We start from the raw sequence: 22107 nt of genomic DNA, 5'->3' as shown, positions 1-22107 counted from the left end.
CCGCCACCAAGTTACGGCCATTCTCAGACACAACCATGCCTGGTTCTAGGTTGAATGGCGAGAGCTACAGCTCAGTCTGGTCTCTTATCCACTGCCACAGCTCTGCGGCAGTGTGCTGTTTGTCACCTAGGCAGATCAGCTTTAGCGCGGCCTGTTGCCGCTTCCCCACTGCAGTGCTACACTGCTTCCAGCTACTGACTGATGGCTGACTGGTGCTGCACGCGAATAATTTGGAGGTGGAAGTGGAGGAGGAGGAGGAGAATTGGGGGTTGGAGCCACTAACGTAGGTGCTGGCAGAAACCCTGATGGAATTGGGGCCCGCAATCCTTGGAGTCCGTAGCACCTGTGCCATCCCAGGGTACGAGTCGCTCCCGGCCTCCACAACATTCACCCTCTTCCGAGTACCCCCATGTGCCGAGCATAGCGATGCTCGATCCGAACAGGTATTCGGCCGAGCATCCTCACTACTAAAAAATACTAAAAATAAAAAACAAAAAAATACCTGCAAATCAGATCTTGAAATACATCAGATCTCAAATTTTCTCACTTTAAAGAGGACCTTTCACTAGTTTAAAAACTAAAAACTAACTATATCAGTGGGCAGAGCGGACTCCCAGGCTATGAGCTGTGCGCTACGATTGGCCAGCGCTGCAGCAAGGGACAACCCTAATACAAAAACTCCGCCCAGTACAACAGAGGGAGCTGCAGACACCGGAGCCTATACCGGGCGAATGGAGCGGCGCCCAGACATACTAGTAAGTGCAGGTGGACCCCTGGGCGCCGCTCTGCCCACTGATATAGTTAGTTTTTAGTTTTTAAACTAGTGAAAGGTCCTATTTAAGTGAAAAGTGGTCCATGTCTTATAAGATTTTTTAGCCTTCTTCTGGATCAACACGGCAAACAAAAATGTTAAAAGAGTTACGGTAAATGTTTTGGAGAATTCCTGCTTATTACAAGGGTCTATTGGCTAGAAAATGTTCAAAAAGTGTCCTTCTAAAGGGAAGGCCAGATAGGATTTATTAAGTGATTGAACAGCAGTTGAACAACTATCTGGTGGACATTCACTTCACGTCCATACAAATATTGGTCCACATTGGCAGTTATAGTTGTTCTTCTAACTGATCATACACGTTCAATGAAACCTGGCGATGGCCGAAAGATCTTTTTGGAAAACGTTCTTTCAAAGATCTTTCGTTCATGAAAAATCTTTCTTTGAATGATCTGTCATCCAACTATCGGATGCAAATATTAAACGGAGCCACCTTCAAACAACAATGGTCTGTGATCTGTCGGCTAAAAATATAGTTTCCTGTTAACTTTCATAGGACAAACGTTTGCTTTGGTTGAAATTGTATCAAATTTAAACTAATGTGTATGGCCACCTTTAGTGTTTTGCATCTCGGTAGCACCACCACTGGGGAAGTGAGGCATTAGACAGCGTCTTTTCATATCAATGAGATGTCTGTGTAAAAGAGGACAGAACAGGTCCTCCAGAGCAAGAGGTCCTCTTTATAACTGCTCTCCCTTCTGATGAGGATCTTGAACAGAGGATTCCCCTATATCACAGGGGTGCTTTTAAGCTTGTGAACACTTCAGAATTTTCTATATTTCTGTATAGATTTGATCTAAAACTACATTATATTTTTACACAAGTACTAAAAGTAGATAAAGACGACCAAATCAAACAAATGAGTCAAAATATTAGACTTGGTCTTTTCTTTATTGAGGAAAATGACCCAATATCACATGTCTGTTATTGGAAAAATGTATGTGAACCTTTGCTTTTAGTCTTTGATGTGACCTCCTTGTGCAGCAATAACTGGAACTCAACATTTACAGTAATAGTTGATTAGTCCTGCACATTGATTTAGAGGAATTTTAGCCCATTGCTCCATCCAAAACAGCTCCAGCTCTGCTATTTATGTTGGTGAGTTTCCTTCCATGAACTGCTCGCTTCAGGTCCTTTCACAACATTTCTATTAGATTAAGGTTAGGACTATGACTTGACCATTTAAAAACTGTAACTTTCTTTTCTTTAACCATCTTTGGTAGAATGACTTGTGTGTTTAGGGTTGTTTTCTTGCTGCATGACACAAATTCTCCTGAGATCCAGCTCGTGGACAGATGTCCTGACATTTTACTTGAGAATTTTCTGGTATTATTTAGAATTCTTTGTTCCATCAATGATGGTAAGCTGTCCTGGCCCAGATGCGGCATAACATGCCAAAACCATGATACTACCACCACTGTGTTTCACAGGTGGGATGAGATTTTTATGCTGGATGCAGAGTTTTACTTGCTCCAAATATACAACTTCTCATTTTCACTAAAAGGTTCTATATTGCTCTAATCCGTTCCAATAGCTTTTGGCTTCTCTAAGGGATCTTTAGTAGTGTGTGTGCTCAGATCAGTGCATTTAAATCTAATTTAGCCTCTATTTCTGAAAATTTTCTGGCGTGATTCAAACTCACAACCTTCTACATTACAGTCAATAATGTTAACCACTACACTATAGAGCTGCATGGCCAGTCCCTTTAAAAAAAATAAAAAATATGAGACTTCTGCTGTATAGGAGTATTTACTAGTAGTAAGTATTACTATACAGCAGAAGTCTCATATTCTTTTTTTATTAGCAACTGGCCATGAAGATCTATAGTGTAGAGCAGGGGTCCTCAAACTACGGCCCGCGGGCCACATGCGGCCTGCCAAGGACATTTATCCAGCCCGCCGGGTGTTTTTGCCGCCGCTGCCTGTCCACTACTTTTTTTTTCAACATAAGAGACGGACGGTTCGGCAGCCAGCCTATCATTGGTGGAAGAGGGAGAGGGGAGGCGGCCGCCGATTGGCTGGCCAGCTGAAGCGCTGGATCATAGGAAATTTTTGTCCGGCCACAATCAAGCTCCTGGCGGTGGGAGGAAACGAACAGCATAGTGAACGTTGGCGCTGGCTCGTGGGAGAGAGAGAGGGAGACGTGACAGAACATCACAGCACAGTCGTTTTGAGCAACAAGAGCAGAGGCAGCTTGGAAGAAGTTAGCATCATTCCCCCCCCCGAAGAGGTTGTTCAATCAAGGCTGAGGTGAGACAGATCCTGACACACCAGATGACCCCACATCCCATGGGCACTAATAGGGCTGCGGTGGCGGGCACTGATTGGGCCGCGGTGGCAGGCACTCATTGGGCTGCGCTGGTGAAAGGTTCAATGGGCCACTTGACTGGACTTGCCCCCCAGGCCTAAGGCTGCCAGCCCTCCCCTGGCCACGCTTGACTGGCTCTCCCATTGCATTGCTCTCCCACTGCATTGATGGACACTGATCAGACTGCATTGATGGGCAGTGCAGTCTGTATGTCTCTGTGTGGGCAAAGTTATTGCTGGTATATTGTTTTTGTAGCACTGTATATACAGGGAGTGCAGAATTATTAGGCAAGTTGTATTTTTGAGAATTAATTTTATTATTGAACAACAACCATGTTCTCAATGAACCCAAAAAACTCATTAATATCAAAGCTGAATATTTTTGGAAGTAGTTTTTAGTTTGTTTTTAGTTTTAGCTATTTTAGGGGGATATCTGTGTGTGCAGGTGACTATTACTGTGCATAATTATTAGGCAAATTAACAAAAAACAAATATATACCCATTTCAATTATTTATTTTTACCAGTGAAACCAATATAACATCTCAACATTCACAAATATACATTTCTGACATTCAAAAACAAAACAAAAATAAATCAGTGACCAATATAGCCACCTTTCTTTGCAAGGACACTCAAAAGCCTGCCATCCATGGATTCTGTCAGTGTTTGGATCTGTTCACCATCAACATTGCGTGCAGCAGCAACCACAGCCTCCCAGACACTGTTCAGAGAGGTGTACTGTTTTCCCTCCTTGTAAATCTCACATTTGATGATGGACCACAGGTTCTCAATGGGGTTCAGATCAGGTGAACAAGGAGGCCATGTCATTAGATTTTCTTCTTTTATACCCTTTCTTGCCAGCCACGCTGTGGAGTACTTGGACGCGTGTGATGGAGCATTGTCCTGCATGAAAATCATGTTTTTCTTGAAGGATGCAGACTTCTTCCGGTACCACTGCTTGAAGAAGGTGTCTTCCAGAAACTGGCAGTAGGACTGGGAGTTGAGCTTGACTCCATCCTCAACCCGAAAAGGCCCCACAAGCTCATCTTTGATGATACCAGCCCAAACCAGTACTCCACCTCCACCTTGCTGGCGTCTGAGTCGGACTGGAGCTCTCTGCCCTTTACCAATCCAGCCACGGGCCCATCCATCTGGCCCATCAAGACTCACTCTCATTTCATCAGTCCATAAAACCTTAGAAAAATCAGTCTTGAGATATTTCTTGGCCCAGTCTTGACGTTTCAGCTTGTGTGTCTTGTTCAGTGGTGGTGGTCTTTCAGCCTTTCTTACCTTGGCCATGTCTCTGAGTATTGCACACCTTGTGCTTTTGGGCATTCCAGTGATGTTGCAGCTCTGAAATATGGCCAAACTGGTGGCAAGTGGCATCTTGGCAGCTGCACGCTTGACTTTTCTCAGTTAATGGGCAGTTATTTTGCGCCTTGGTTTTTCCACACGCTTCTTGCGACCCTGTTGACTATTTTGAATGAAACGCTTAATTGTTCGATGATCACGCTTCAGAAGCTTTGCAATTTTAAGAGTGCTGCATCCCTCTGCAAGATATCTCACTATTTTTGACTTTTCTGAGCCTGTCAAGTCCTTCTTTTGACCCATTTTGCCAAAGGAAAGGAAGTTGCCTAATAATTATGCACACCTGATATAGGGTGTTGATGTCATTAGACCACACCCCTTCTCATTACAGAGATGCACATCACCTAATATGCTTAATTGGTAGTAGGCTTTCGAGCCTATACTGCTTGGAGTAAGACAACATGCATAAAGAGGATGATGTGGTCAAAATACTCATTTGCCTAATAATTCTGTACAGGGTGTATATACAGTACAGACCAAAAGTTTGGACTCACCTTCTAATTTAAAGAGTTTTCTTTATTTTCATGACTATGAAGGCATCAAAACTATGAATTAACACATGTGGAATTATATACATAACAAAGTGTGAAACAACTGAAAATATGTAATATTCTAGGTTCTTCAAAGTAGCCACCTTTCGCTTTGATTACTGCTTTGCACACTCTTGGCATTCTCTTGATGAGCTTCAAGAGGTAGTCCCCTGAAATGGTTTTCCAACAGTCTTGAAGGAGTTCCCAGAGATGCTTAGCACTTGTTGGCCCTTTTGCCTTCACTCTGCGGTCCAGCTCACCCCAAACCATCTCGATTGGGTTCAGGTCCGGTGACTGTGGAGGCCAGGTCATCTGGCGCAGCACCCCATCACTCTCCTTCATGGTCAAATAGCCTTTACATTCAAAGTTTTCCCAATTTTTCGGCTGACTGACTGACCGTCATTTCTTAAAGTAATGATGGCCACTCGTTTTTCTTTACTTAGCTGCTTTTTTCTGAAACTAAAGAAAACTCTTTGAATGAGAAGGTGTGTCCAAACTTTTGGTCTGTACTGTATATATATATATATATATATATATATATATATAGGTATTTTTCTAATAGCAATTTGGAATCCCTAGGAAACAATCATGTCAATATTTCTTCATTTAAAATATTATATTTGTTCCCGTTTAGTTTTTTCACTTCAAAATAAGATATGTGCAGTGTGCCTAGGAATTTGTTCATAGTTTTTTTTTTTTTTACTATATTCCGGCCCTCCAACAGTCTGAGGGACAGTGAACTGGCCCCCTGTTTAAAAAGTTGAGGACCCCTGGCGTAGAGGTTAACATTCTGTGCTGTAATGCAGAAGGTTGTGAGTTTGAATCCAGTCAGAAACTTTTCAGAAATAGAGGCAAAATTAGATTTAAATACACTGGGTGTCCTCAAGCACTGACTCCATATATGGACATAGCTATATATGGAGTCAGAGCAGGGACTCCTAAGCCAAACTAGAGTCCCGACAGACACCATCCCCTCTTCAGAGCAGGGGGTGCCTGGTTCAATGATCGGGTTCTCCCATTGACTTCCATTGTGCTCGGGTGCTCTGTAGACCAACACTAATCTTTAGCAAACTGCAGATGGGCAGCAATGTTCTTTTTGGAGAGCAGCAGCTTTTTCCTTGCAGTCCTGCCATGCACACCACTGTAGTTCAGTGCCTTCTAATGGTGGACTCATGAACACTAACATTTGCTAATGTGATAAAGGCTTTTAGTTGCTTAGAAGTTCCATAGGGTCTCCCAGACTAGTACATACCATGCTTTTGACATGATCTTTTTTGGTCAACCACTGGGGAGGATAATAATGGTCTGGAATGTCTTTCATTTGAACACAATCTTCCTGTCTGTGGATTGGTGGAGTTCAAACTCTTTGGAGATGGTTTTATAATGTTTTTTTAGTCTGATGAGCATCAACAACTCTTCCTCTGAGGTCCCCAGAAATCTCCTTCATTCGAACAATGATTCACTTCCTCAATCATATGTTGCGAAGATCAGACTTTGATAGATCCTCGTTTTTTTAAAGTAACATGCTGCCCACATACACCTGTTTGTCATCCCATTGACTGGCTCTAATTTCTCCTTCATATTATCTGATGATCCTTCTTCACATACTTTTACCGCTCACAGACATGTGATATTTGATAATTTTCCTCAATTAATAAAAGGCCAAGTTTAATATTTTTGGCTAATTTAGTTTATTTGGTTATCTTTATCTTCTTTTTAGGACTTGTGTGAAAATCTGATGTAGTTTTGGGTCAAATGTATGCAGAAATATAGTAGGGGCTTCACAAACTTTCAAGCACCACTTTAATTCAGAATTCCTTGTAGAATAGATGAAAATGCAGTCTGGGGTGCCATAATTATTTATAAGTGCTTGCTGTACTCAATAATAAAGAATCGTCACAGATTTTAAGAATGGGTCTGGTTTTTACTTTATGGATGACTTTTACTCAGGATTGGGCAATGATAAGAGATCAGAACACACAGCAGGTCACAGTACAAACAACCCATACAGGAATCAGCATACCAACTCTGCCAGAGCCCCCCATGCTCACACAGTGCATGGCAGCCCCAAGCAGCGCTGCATACAGACTTATGGTTCACCCCTCCAGGAAACCAGCCCCCTCACGGAGGTACAACACACACAGGAAAAACCTCTTGCACACCTGCAGGGACAAACACCAACAACAGCCCAGACATGTAACAACAAACAAGACATACAACAAACCCTGACCATAAACCCACACCAAACATACAACAAGTGAGGTTGGGTACATAGAGGATAAAAGGGAGACAAAGGAATGACATCGCAGATGACATCGATGTCCTACAAGGTGGCCCTCAAGGACTGGGCAGATAGATCACCCTGGACTGGAGCAGAGCTCCAGCACCAACAACAGCTGAAGTACAACTGACTCCAGCCAGGAAGCCACAGGAGATAAAACCCAAGTGACCACACCCAGTCAGGGAGTAGTTAACCCTTACAGCACCAGACAGAGGAAGGCTACAACTTACAGGGGAAGTGCACACACCAGCCAACACGCAACACGTAGCCACCGGCAACAGCATGCGTGGTAACCATGTCACGGCGCACATAGCCAAAGCCGAGCCACCACATGCCATAACAGCAACACGTTGCCACTGGCAACTGCAAGCATGGCACAAGTGTCACGGCGCACACAGAAAAGGCCGTGACATAAAGATGTGCTATCCTGAGGATGGATGATCAATATGTGGAGCCTGGAAGACCCCTTCTATTTTAAAAAATATTTAAGCCTTTACTGAAGCCATAGACAGTTTTGCTGGGACCCGCTCCTGAGCAGGACTGTTTCTGCAATGTCCTGCATTGTCAGGTAGCTGTTTAGATCTTTCTTTAAATGCACTTTTGGGAACACAAGCCAGGGTCCAACACTGAGTGCACCCACACGTCCCTCTGAGGCCCCTTTTTCCTATCAACAGGACATACTCTACCAATTTTAAGATTACATAGTTCTTCTATACTGTGAACCTTTCTACTGTTCAGAGGAGGCAGCGCTCACAGCAGGTGGCTTCTTCTTTTCCAGGTAGCAGAGCATGGCTTATTTTGAGCAGCTGCTAAATGTGGAGACCAAAGCTGCATCCTGACCCTGCAGAGGAGGCCGCACTGCAGACATGGACTTCTAACTGACCCACTGTTTATCAGAAGCTGCTCTTGTTTTTAAGTGGGCTACTCGCGAAAGCCCCTACTTCAGCTTTCTCTTGACATATTCATCTCCATTGGGACAGAGAATTAGTGGGTGCATGGCTGCACATAGGCTGTAGAGCTGATACCAGGACAAGTACAGAAGATTCTCAGTCCTGCAAAGTGCCCCAATAGCAGCTGTAAGAGGACAGGGGTACACAAGTGCCCCCAAATTATCCCCCATTCTCGTGATTGCTAGGGGTTCCAGCAGTATGACCATCTGTGATGAAACATTTATCCCCTATCCTGTGGATAGGAGATTAATGTTATTAGTGGCACCACCCCTTTGACCTCTTACATGCCATGGCCAATGCAGACAGCTGTATCTAGGTGGTTTACAGAGGGACAGTTGATAGTTGTTATAACAGCAAGTAGCCTAAAAACGACTTGGTTCTAACATGCCGCCTGTCAATGTAGGAAGCATAGGGCAAAACATAAGTCAGAGGGCGAGGTGGAGGACATCATGATATTGCTTACTTGGGTCAGTATGGTTGTTGTGCATGCTAATCTGTTGTAACCAATATGACTCCGAGTTTGTGTTTGGTGTCTATCTGATTTCAGATGGTCTCAGTGTGACCATACACCATAGGTACAGATAAATGGGTGCATGTCTATTTTGCACTGAGCTGGATATAGGATGTTATGCATTGTGCGGGTCAGTCAATCAGGTTAATCATGCCAAACCTCTTAGACGCCTCTTCTCAAGACTAAATTAGGCTACTTTCACACTTGCGGCAGAGAGATCCGGCAAGCAGTTCCGTCGCCGGAACTGCCTGCCGGATCAGGCAAAATGTATGCTAACTGATGGCATTAGTAAGACTGATCAGGATCCTGATCAGTCTTAAAAATGCCTGATCAGTTGAAAAAATGCATTGAAATGCCGGATCCGTCTTTCCGGTGTCATCCGGCAAAAACGGATCCGGCATTTATTTTTTCACCTTTTTTTCCGTCTGCGCATGCGCATACCGGAAGGACGGATCCGGCACTAATACATTCCTATGGGAAAAAATGCCAGATCCGGCATTCAGGCAAGTCTTCAGGTTTTTTAGCCGGAGATAAAACCATAGCATGCTACGGTTTTCTCTTTTGCCTGATCAGTCAAAACGACTGAACTGAAGACATCCTGATGCAAACTGAACGGATAACTCTCCATTCAGAATGCATGGGGATAAAACTGATCAGTTATTTTCCGGTATAGAGCCCCTGTGACAGAACTCTATGCCGGAAAAGAACAACGCAAGTGTGAAAGTAGCCTAAATGTAATTTTTGCAATCTTTCCTCATAATTAAGATCCTCTAGGCCCTTTATCAGTTTAGTCGCTATCCTTTGTACTTCTTCTAGCTCCAGGACATCCTTTCTATGGACTGGTGACCAGAACTGACCTTTATATTCCAGATGAGGTCACACCAACTGCCCCGCGAGTCCATGACTCATTTAACAAATGACAATTAAGCTGTTATTTAGGCTACATGCACACGACCGCTGTGTGTTTTGCGGTCCGCAAATCGAGGATCCGCAAAACACGGATGGCGTCCATGCACGTTCTGCAATTTGCGGAACGGCACGGACAGCCTTTAATATAACTGCCTATTCTTGTCCGCAAAGCGCGGACAAGAGTAAGACATGTTAAAAAAAATTTGCGGGGCCACGGAACGGAGCAAAGGATGCGGACATCACAAGTGACTCCCCCAGTGTTACCTAAAGCCAAGGCACCATCACCAAACCACCACTAGGCAGGTATAACCCAAGTGCTGAATTACCTCTTGCTTATGCTAGTGAGAGAATTGCACTAAAAGTCTGCTGATATATACACTGCTCAAAAAAATTAAGGGAACACAAAAATAACACATCCTAGATCTGAGTTAATTAAATATTCTTCTAAAAATACTTTGTTCTTTACATAGTTGAATGTGCTGACAACAAAATCACACAAAAATAAAAAAATGGAAATCAAATTTTTCAAACCAATGAGGTCTGGATTTGGAGTCACACTTAAAATTAAAGTGGAAAAACACACTACAGGCTGATCCAACTTTGATGTAATGTCCTTAAAACAAGTCAAAATGAGGCTCAGTAGTGTGTGTGGCCTCCACGTGCCTGTATGACCTCCCTACAACGCCTGTGCATGCTCCTGATGAGGTGGCGGACGATCTTCTTAGGGATCTCCTCCCAGACCTGGATTAAAGCATCTGCCAACTCCTGGACAGTCTGTGGTGCAACGTGACGTTGGTGGATAGAGCTAGACATGATGTCCCAGATGTGCTCAATTGGATTCAGGTCTGGGGAACGGGCGGGCCAGTCCATAGCATCAATGCCTTCGTCTTGCAGGAACTGCTGACACACTCCAGCCACATGAGGTCTAGCGTTGTCTTGCATTAGGAGGAACCCAGGGCCAACCACACCAGCATATGGTCTCACAAGGGGTCTGTGGATCTCATCTCGGTACCTAATGGCAGTCAGGCTACGTCTGGCGAGCACATGGAGGGCTGTGCGGCCCTCCAAAGAAATGCCACCCCACACCATTACTGACCCAATGCCAAACCAGTCATGCTCGAGGATGTTGCAGGCAGCAGAACGTTCTCCACGGCGTCTCCAGACTCTATCACGTCTGTCACATGTGCTCAGTGTGAACCTGCTTTCATCTGTGAGGAGCACAGGGCGCCAGTGGCGAATTTGCCAATCTTGGTGTTCTCTGGCAAATGCCAAACGTCCTGCACGGTGTTGGGCTGTAAGCACAACCACCACCTGTGGACGTCGGGCCCTCATATCACCCTCATGGAGTCTGTTTCTGACCGTTTGAGCAGACACATCCACATTTGTGGCCTGCTGGAGGTCATTTTGCAGGGCTCTGGCAGTGCTCCTCCTGTTCCTCCTTGCACAAAGGCGGAGGTAGCGGTCCTGCTGCTGGGTTGTTGCCCTCCTACGGCCTCCTCCACGTCTCCTGATGTACTGGCCTGTCTCCTGGTAGCGCCTCCATGCTCTGGACACTACGCTGACAGACACAGCAAACCTTCTTGCCACTGCTCGCATTGATGTGCCATCCTGGATAAGCTGCACTACCTGAGCCACTTGTGTGGGTTGTAGACTCCGTCTCATGCTACCACTAGAGTGAAAGCACCGCCAGCATTCAAAAGTGACCAAAACATCAGCCAGGAAGCATAGGAACTGAGAAGTGGTCTGTGATCACCACCTGCAGAACCACTCCTTTATTGGGGGTGTCTTGCTAATTGCCTATAATTTCCACCTGTTGTCTATCCCATTTGCACAACAGCATGCAAAATTGATTGTCACTCAGTGTTGCTTCCTAAGTGGACAGTTTGATTTCACAGAAGTGTGATTGACTTGGAGTTACATTGTGTTGTTTAAGTGTTCCCTTTATATTTTTGAGCATATATATATACACTGAACAAAAATATAAACGCAACACTTTCCCTTTTGGTTTTTTTCTCATTTTGCATGAGCTGAACTCAAAGATCTGAAACATTTTCTACATACACAAAAGAGACATTACTCTCAAATATTGTTCACAAATCTGTCTAAATCTATGTTAGTGAGCACTTCTCCTTTGCCGAGATAATCCATCCCACCTCACAGGTGCGGCATATCAAGGTGCTGATTAGACAGCATGAATATTGCACCGGTGTGACTTAGACTGCCCACAATAAAGGTCACTCTGAAATGTACACAGTTTTGCCTTACTGGGGGGGGAGGGGGTGTCAGAAAACCAGTCAGTATCTGGTGTGGCCACCATTTGTGTCACACAGTGCCTCACCTCTCCGTCGCATAGAGTTTATCAGGTTGTTAATTGTGGCCTGTGGAATGTTGGTCCACTCCTCTACAATAGAGATGTCCCGAATAGTTTGCCGGCGAATAGTTCCCGGCGAACATAGCTTGTTCGCGTTCGCTGCGGCGGGCGAACATATGCGATGTTCGGTCCGCCCCCTATACATCATCATTGAGTAAACTTTGACCCTGTACCTGACAGTCAGCAGACACATTCCAGCCAATCAGCAGCAGACCCTCCCTCCGAGACCCTCCCACCTCCTGGACAGCATCCATTTTAGATTCATTCGGAAGCTGCATTCTCAGTGAGAGGAGGGACAGTGCTGCTGCTGCTGCTGATTCAATAGGGAAAGCGTTAGCTAGGGCAGTGTTCTGTGTCCACAGACTCATCTGCTGTAAGGACAGCGTCCTGACAGCACCCCAAAAAGCCCTTTTCAGGGCTGGTACATCAGTCTGCTTTTTTTATATATATATATATATATATATTGCAGTTGCCTGTCCGTGTGTGAGAGGCTGCAGGCTCAGTCACAGACAGCACTGTGTGCACACCATTCATACAGGGTGTGACAGAAAATACCTTGCAGATAAAAACAAAATTCTATTTAATATTTTTCTGTGATATAATCACATTTGCAAGCCCGTGTGTGTCAGGCCCACACAGACTGTATTGTGCCCACTGGCTAGTGGCTAGGCCTCCACTCATACCGTTACAGGGTGTCTCTAATTTACAAATACCTCGCAGATAAAAAAAAATTCTATTTAAACTGATGAGAAGAGAGTACTAGAGAAAATACCACTCATATCGGGTGTGACAGTAAATTGCACGGTGCAGACGCAGTGACCGTGGCGTGTATTCAAACAAAGGGGAGGGAGCCAGCGTTTTTTTAACCATCTCCCCGTTCAAAAAATCCTTTTAATAAATGGACCCCAGATTGGTGACGTAAAAGGGATTAAACTGATGAGAATAGTACTACAGAAAATACCACTCATATCGGGTGTGACAGTAAATTGCACGGCACAGACGCAGTGACCGTGGATTCAAACAAAGGGGAGGGAGTCGGCGTTTTTTTAACCATCTCCCCGTTCGAAAAATCAATTTAAAAAATGGACCCCAAATTGGGGACGTAACAGGGATTAAACTGATGAGAATAGTACTACAGAAAATACCACTCATATCGGGTGTGACAGTAAATTGCACGGCGCAGACGCAGTGACCGTGGCGTGGTTTCAAACCAAGGGGAGGGAGCCAGCGTTTTTTTAACCATCTCCCCGATCGAAAAATCTATTTAATAAATGGACCCCAGATTGGGGACGTAACAGGGATTAAACTGATGAGAATAGTACTACAGAAAATACCACTCATATCGGGTGTGACAGTAAATTGCACGGCACAGTGACCGTGGATTCAAACAAAGGGGAGGGAGCCAGCATTTTTTTAACCATCTCCCCGTTCGAAAAATCAATTCAATTCCCCTTTCGGGGACCCTTGGTGTTGTACGTGGCTGGGTGGAGGAGGAAACCTTCAATGACATCAACGGGACATGGCTAGCTTGGTATCCAACCTTGTGCAAATGGGGAGTTTGCGGTTGGGCAAATGGACTGTTTGCGGTTGTTTGCGGTGCATTAAAAGGGGAGTTTGGTCTGTCAATGTCTGTGAAGCGGACGTAACCCTTACACTACCTGATCGATACAACATCATACCTGATCGTATACACACACTGTATGTTTTAAACCACGTTGTTCAAAAAAATTTAGGATTGTTAGGTGATTTATGCCCTTTATGGATTAAAACCCGACTCTGCATCAACTACGTAATTTTCCATGGGAGTTTTGCCATGGATCCCCCTCCGGCATGCCACAGCCCAGGTGTTAGTCCCCTTGAAACAACTTTTCCATCACTATTGTGGCCAGAAAGAGTCCCTGTGGGTTTTAAAATTCGCCTGCCTATTGAAGTCTATGGCGGTTCGCCCGTTCGCGAACATTTGCGGAAATTTGCGTTCGCCTTTCGCGAACAGAAAATTTTATGTTCGCGACATCTCTACTCTACAATAGCTGTGCGAAGTTGCAGAACTTTGGCAGGAACTGGAACACACTGTCGTATATGCCGATCCAGAGCATCCCAAACATGCTCAATGGGTGACATGTCCGATGAGTATGCTGGCCATGCAAGAACTGCAAGCGTTTATATTTTTGTTTAGTGTGTGTGTATATATATATATATATATATATATTTATGTAAAAAAGACTTTGTTGCATTTAATTCTGGCCTCATTCTTAAAATTCCACTGCACCGAACCCCAGGGAGAAATGGCCTGAGGGTGTATACCGTGACACAACACTTCATCAGGCTAATACCACTTCTATCCTCTACCCCGGCTCCTCAGGGGGTTGCTGCAGATATACCAGGTCTGGAGATACTATTTCCACAGCCATGCCTTTGTAGATATATGAAGGATACACCAGGACTAGATATATTATACACACAACCGGCCCTCTGTAGATACTGTACATGGATGATACACCAAGTCTGGAGACAATATATCCACAGCCATCCCTCTGTCCAGGCTTCTACTCACCTCTTCCTCAAAACAAATCAGGTTAGTCTGACAACTTCTGTCCTTGGTAAAGCCATGCTGGTTATCACTTATGATATTATTTATGGCCACATACTCCCGTATATAGTCTCTTAAGAGCCTCTCAAAGTTTCTTCTCACAATGGACAGTAAACTTAATGGCCTATAGAACTACTCCTTATTTCATGTTTCTACTCCTTTCTTTGGGTACATCCCTTGGGTTCTCTGTCCTAGATTTGGTCTTTTAGAATTTTAGAACAATGTCAGTACATAAATGATGTCCTCCTGTGGTATTTGGTCTTTAGATGATTACTATACTGTGAGCTCCAGACTTTCCTTTAAAAATGCCAAACAGGTGTAGAGGAGTGATCCTTCTAAGGATGATGGTGAATGTGTGATAAAATAGAAAATAATATAAATCCATCAAAGTAAAATTTGGTCTAGATCAGAACAGCTTTTGTCAAAGAGATGGTCTACTAGAGAAGATTCACAGTAGAGGATTCTAGAAAATCTCGAACATTTTAGGTTCATAGTACCATCAGCATTGTCGGTTACGGTACAGCTCGCAACAATACTCTAGCACATGGACACCATGATAGAACCCATATGAAGGATCCAGCACTGTCTCATGGTTTCTGCCATGAACAGAGCTTTACCTGACTTCTTAATTGACCCCCATTGTCTTCCATCTTTGCCAACATTAGGCAAAGCCATAGCTAAGACAACTTACACCCGGGCAAAGGTTCACCCTTCTGCCCTAGCCCAGTACCTAGATACCTAGAGTAAGGCAAAGTGGTTTGTTGGAGCTGCCATGGCATGTAGAATCCAGATCACAAGGTGCCTCCACCACTCAGCATCCCGATCACCCCTGCATTAGGTCCACAAATCAAGCCCATAACCTTGCGCCTCTCATCACAACAATGACAAATAACATCATCAATATAACTGTGAAAACATTTATAACCCGAATAGCCTCAATTCATCACATTATAGAATGGGCGATCATCCAGCCTCTTCTGCAAAATAATTAGAAAATTTGGCTCTGTCTGCTACTTGCACACTCCACCGTCCCTTACAGCAATAGTTATTTTATAAAGTAAATAGAACATCTGCCAGCGTTCCCCAGCCAGATGTAAAAGACACTTTCCAAACACTTTAATGAAGCAGAAACATAAGCAAACAATGTACAAGGACACTTAGTACACTCAGAATCATGTCGGTGTGCATTTCTAGCTTCAGTCTAAACAACCTACTTCAAGTCCTGGGAATTCAATGACTCTATTAAATCCAAAGTTCTGCAAATGGCTTCACTTAAGAAATTTGGCTTTTTAGAGTAATCCCCCAATTGAAAGTGGCTTTCCAATCCAACCCCAATATACATGTCCTAAAAGTTGCTAATATTTTTTGCATTATGTCCCCATGATTCCATAAATACCTTTCCACCAGTTTTTTCAGCTCTCAGATTTTTTTTTTCTTTGCTGATGTTTTTTTTTTCTTTAAATAAATATACAAAACCACAATATAGATACACAATACATTATAGTGATCAAGACGGTCTACAAAGTATAACCATTATCAACGTCCAACTCCTGCCCTATAAAAGAAGGCAGGCCCTTATCTAGATTATACAGATCGCCATAAATTCAAAGTTAATATAGAAAAAGAAAAAATAGAATTATACATACCCCCAAACCCGACCCCCCTATTGGCCGTCGTCAAAGTCAAACATAACCACAAGTGGAAGGCTGAAAAGTCAGCCTGAATTTGTGGGAGGGGCATCTTATCTTCTTAAGCTCCAGCCCCCAGCTCCTCAGGGCGCTTCTGTTCACAGCTGGTTAGGGAGTCGCTTGCTCTGGTACTGCATCCGTGCACGTTGTGAGTTGCTTTCATCTACTTCGTTTCATTTTCATACATTGCCGTTCACGTCTTCAGGAGAGGTAAATTCTGTGCCATACTTCCGGCTCCCTGAGTCGGCGTGCGTTCCAGCGTGGAACGCATTCCTATACACATTCCTGCCCCAAGTTGTTTCTTGTTTTGTCTGTCTCCTTTCTTTTCCCCATCCAACTCCCTCCCGAGGCAGCAGGGGGGGCAGGGTCCGGCCCGCGGGTCCCCCCCCCCCCTCCACACGGCCTCCCCCGTCCCGTCTTTACTTAGGGCTCCGCTGCAGCCCGGCGTGCATTCCAGCGTGGAGCGCACGCCGGAAATCCGCCACCAGGCATGAGCTCCAGGTCGCGTGGTCGGCGTGCGTTCCAGCTTGGAGCGCACGCCGGAACCCCTCAGCCGGGCCTGGGCCTGGTCACATGTTCGGCGTGCGTTCCAGCTTGGAGCGCGCGTCGAAGTCCCTCCGCCGGGCCTGGTCACGTGTTCGGCGTGCGTTCCAGAGTGGAGCGCACGCCGGAATCTTCATTTAGGCCCGGCAGATCCATGCGACGTGGCGGCTCCAGTGCGGTGGCCCCAGCCTGGGTTAATCCTGTCCCCACGGGGCCCTCCCCCTCTTGAAACACACCTTGATTCTGGCCCCACAACCAGGTCTCCCGCCCTACGTACTACTTAGGACGAGTGGTCCCCGTCCCCCGGTCTGCTGGTCCGCATGGTCACCCCCCCTGCCATTCCATTTCGAACCAGGCAAGCCTGGCACCTCTGTCAAAACAGGCTATACGTAGTAGGGGTATCTAGCCCCTGGGCAACAACGGCCCACGTCCACAAACAGCCGCAAAAAAAAAAAAAAAAAAAACCTCAGTAGGTCCCAACCACAAGCCATCTCATACGCACTCCCGCCGTGCCACGCAGCGCTAGGCGAGAGGAAGACAAGTTATCCTCATTTCCTCTTAAGGGTCCATTCACACGTCCGTAAGTGTTTTGCGGATCCACAAAACACGGACACCTGCAATGTGTGATCCGCAATTTGCGGATCCGCACATCACAAACACTATAATAGAAAATGCCTTTTCTGGTCTGCAATTGCGGACAAGAATAGGACATGTTCTATTTTTTCCAGGAACGAAATTGCGGATCCCGAAAAAATGGATCCCGAAAAAACGGATGCGGATCCCGAAAAAATGGATGCGGATCCAGGAAATGTGGATTTGCATCCGTTCCAGCCCCATTGAAAGTGAATGGGTCCGCAAATTGCGGAACGAATGCAGACCCAAATTACGGACATGTGAATGATAGCCTTAGGGAGAGGGCCCTGGGGGCCCTGCTGGGCTGGAAGGGTCGCTAGTTTCAGCACGGTGTTCAAAGAAACCGGGGTCTCACCACGAGTAGGCCAGGTCATCATTGCAATCCATACCCATCCAGCGGTCACTAAACGCTCACTGCAGTCATCTATTCTATGGTGGCGACAGTGCCATGTGTTATATGTATGTACTTCACGTTATATGCTGCTGTCTCATCTACTGGTTCTCCAGGCTCATACCTACTTCTGTCTCCTGGATCACCCAGGCTCACACCTACCTCTGCCTCCTGGATCGCCCAGGCACGCACCTACCTCTGCCTCCTGGATCGCCCAGGCACGCACCTACCTCTGCCTCCTGGATCGCCCAGGCACGCACCTACCTCTGCCTCCTGGATCGCCCAGGCACGCACCTACCTCTGCCTCCTGGATCGCCCAGGCACGCACCTACCTCTGTCTCCTGGTTCGTCCAGGCTCATACCTACCTCTGCCTCCTGGATCGCCCAGGCATGTACCTTCTTCTGTCTCCTGGATCACCAGGCTCATACCTACCTCTGCCTCCTGGATCGCCCAGGCACGCACCTACCTCTGCCTCCTGGATCGCCCAGTCACGCACCTACCTCTGTCTCCTGTTTCGCCAGGCTCACACCTACCTCTGCCTCCTGGATCGCCCAGGCACGCAACTACCTCTGTCTCCTGGTTCGCCCAAACTCATACCTACCTCTGTCTCCTGGTTCGCCCAGGCTCATACCTACCTCTGCCTCCTGGATTGCCCAGGCACGCAACTTCCTCTGTCTCCTGGTTCGCCCAGGCTCACACCTACCTCTCCCTCCTGGATCGCCCAGGCACGCAACTACCTCTGTCTCCTGGTTCGCCCAGGCTCACACCTACTTCTGTCTCCTGGTTCGCCCAGGCCTGTCATCCTCCCCAGTTATGTTCTCTTTTCTTTCCGAACTTTATGGATTTGCCCTCTCAGGAACGTGTCCTGACCGTTCACTGGTACGAGATTTTGGACCAAGGTCAGGTGACCCAAGACATCGGTACAGGTAATAGCCTCTAAGCCCAGGTACGTACCCAGACCGACACAAGCCTTCTCGTAGGCACCGGTCGTACTACGTTCTGGTCACATATAGTTATTGCATATTTTTCCTGGAACAATCTGGTTATGTATTCCCCTGAATCACTCGGGTCTAAGTATTGGCCTGAATCGCTCAGGCTTCTGTATTTTTCCCTGGTCTCTCAGTGGGTAGGTAGGGGCCAGGTCCACCCAGGTCCAAGGTAATGCCCGACGCACCCAGGGTCCGTCATCTTCACCAAAGGGGTATGTAATCGCCTGATTCGCTCAGGACTCCATGTTGCCTGAACCACTCGGGATCCAATGTATTTGCCTGAATCGCTCAGGTTCCATGCATCTGCCTGGAACGCTCAGGGGTTTTCAGCAGGGTCCGGCTGGTTCCCGGTTACCCGGTTCGTGTCCTGCATGTCTGGATTCCGTTTCCCGCAGGTCTCGTTGCATGCAGCACGACTTCGGGCCCTGATTCTGGCAGTTCAGGTCACCCAGCAGTTGGCCATGGCGCCCAGGCTGCATCCTGGTTCTCCGTCGCTTCATCCCAGTGCCACCAGATCGCACCTCTCTCCGGGTCTCGTACCAACGCAAGCTTATTCTCATGTAAGCAGGGCCTCAGGCCACCGGAATTTCGATCCATCCTCAATTGTGTCGCAGGGCTCCTCGGTGTCCGGTCACTCCACGGTTCAGGTAAGGTCCAACCGAGTGGCGGCTTTACGCTCCTCCGCAGCTCGGAGCCTTCCTTTATTCATCACGAGCCTCCATCCCTAGGTCTTCAGTATCGCCGGAGAGTTGGCAGCGCTGTCCGTCGATTCCGGTAGGTTGCGATCCCTTCTATACCATGGTCATTCCTGTTTCCTTTCCACTCTCGCCGGTCACTCGGCCACTGCTCAAAAGAAAGAAAAAAAATATAAAAAGAGAGAGGGAAGTATATGTATGTGTACTCTCCTGAATATCTCAGGGTGTATTTTCCTGAATCGGGTTTCATATATTTCCCTGATTAGTTCAAATTTTCACGTATTTCCACAATTCACCCAGGTCTCAGTTCCCTGAGTCGCTCGGGTTTATGTATTTCCCTGAATCGCTCGGGCCATGTATGTTCCTGGATCGCTCAGGGTTATGTATTTCCTCGAATCGCACAGGTTTGTATTTTTCTGTCTCTTCAGGTTGACTGTATTTCCAGGTTGTATGTATTTTCCTGATTCTCTCAGGTCACGTATTTCCCTGAATCGCTCAGGTCTTATTTCCCACAGGTTGTACGTATTTGCCTGAATCGCTCAGGTCTTATTTCCCACAGGGTGTACGCAGTGGCTTGAATCGCTCAGGATCCAATATATTTGCCTGAAAACGCTCAGGGGTTTTCCCATACCATCAGGAAACTACCAAGCCGGTGTCAAGGTTTACGAAGTTTTTCCAGGTCGCACTCGCAGGGTGGCTTGGACGATGTCTCCTACACCCTGGCGTTCATAGCCCACTGTCACCGCAATCTCAGGCTGTCATTTAACACCATCGGGCTGTACCTAGCGGGGATACAGCACTGCGCCATGCTTCATAATCCAAATAGAGGTTCCTTTTCTTCAGTGCAGACAGTCAAGGTGGCCCTTGGGGGGATCCAGAAGTGCGGGGATGCCCCTACCGGCCGTAGACAGCCTGTCTCCGGCGAGATGTTTAGGCGACTCTCGTCCGCGCTGGATGGACTTCCTTTTGGGCACTCTCCTAGTTTGATTATTAAGGCAGCCATGTATCTCGGGTTTTACGGGTTCCTCAGGCCAGGTGAGTTCACCAGCACCTCCCCTAAACATCAGGGGTTGCAGGTGCGACAGTTGTCCTGGGCCCATGACCATTTTGTCCTCTGGCTCCCTTCCACGAAGGCCAACCAGCATGGTCCACCCTCGGAGGTCAGGTTTTTAAAACCTCCAACGATTGGTGCCCAGTCATGGTCCTCCGTCAATTGCTAGCCCTGTTGCAAGATGCCTCCCCAGAGGCCCCGCTGCTTCCTTGGCGTGGGGGGCCCCTGACGTCAATCCAGTTTGTGTCCCACATCAGAACGCTGGCCTCAGGTCTCGGTTATAACCCGCTGGCCATCACAGGACACTCGCTCCGAATCGGAGCCGCGTCCTCAACATCAAAAAACGGGGTCCCGGCGCACGTGATTAAATGCATGGGTAGGTGGCGCTCTTCTTGCTTCACGAGATACATCCCGAACCCGCATGTTGAGATTTCCCAGGCATTTTGTAATCTTGCTCTCTGAGTGGTATTAAAGGCTTTTGGTCACTACTCTGCTCTCATCGTTTATTTTTGCCCACTACTAGGCTTACCCTCGCTCCTGGCTTCCGGCACAACACAGCCAGCTAGGTCAGGGGAAGCGCTTCACCCACTCATCACAGTTAAGCCTCTCCCATAAGTGGAAGGCTGAAAAGTCAGCCTGAATTTGTGGGAGGGGCATATTATCTTCTTAAGCTCCAGCCCCCAGCTCCTCAGGGCGCTTCTGTTCACACCCACCCACCCCCCCTGTTCTCAAACACTCCCCTTTGGGTACGCCCACTACTAGGCTTACCCTCGCTCCTGGCTTCCGGCACAACACAGCCAGCTAGGTCAGGGGAAGCGCTTCACCCACTCATCACAGTTAAGCCTCTCCCATAATAAGAATATTAACTATCGCTAAGCAGTCATGCGTGCCGCTCTCCGTTTCCTTTCAATATTCTAATATATTCTAATTTTTGGAGGATATAGGATCCATTCTTTTATCGAGGGCGGAGAGGCAGAGCCCCAGTGTTTTATCAACATAACTTTTGCCACCATCGGGCCCCTCATCCATATCTGAGGTATAATGACCCAAAATCACTGTCAATATCCCCGGGTTATATATCATAGAAGAGTCCTTTTGTAGGGTTATAAAAACCTGCTCCCAGTACTTTTTTAATTTACTACAGTTCCAAAGCAAATGGCCATAATCCGCATTCACAAATCCACATTTAGGGCAGCAGCAATCCCGGCCTTTATTTTGGGGGAATTTCGCTTGCATTTTTGGCGTATAATACAGTCGGTGCAGGATCTTGAATTGGATTAATCTATGAGCATTGGAAACTGTAGCCTTTCTCACGTTCCTATACAGGGTAGGCCAATGTAGTGGAGAGCAATTCAACTCTTGCGCCCACTTACTTGGACTTTTAAAAATTGTCACAGTTGCCAATGCCGTTCGGAGTTTACCGTATAATCTAGATATCTTCACCTTCTCATCTTTCTGAGCATAGCAATA

The sequence above is a fragment of the Bufo bufo genome, chromosome 5 (genome assembly GCF_905171765.1).
Source record: "Bufo bufo chromosome 5, aBufBuf1.1, whole genome shotgun sequence".
NCBI lineage: Eukaryota > Metazoa > Chordata > Amphibia > Anura > Bufonidae > Bufo > Bufo bufo.
Note: the sequence above shows the minus strand (reverse complement) of the source record.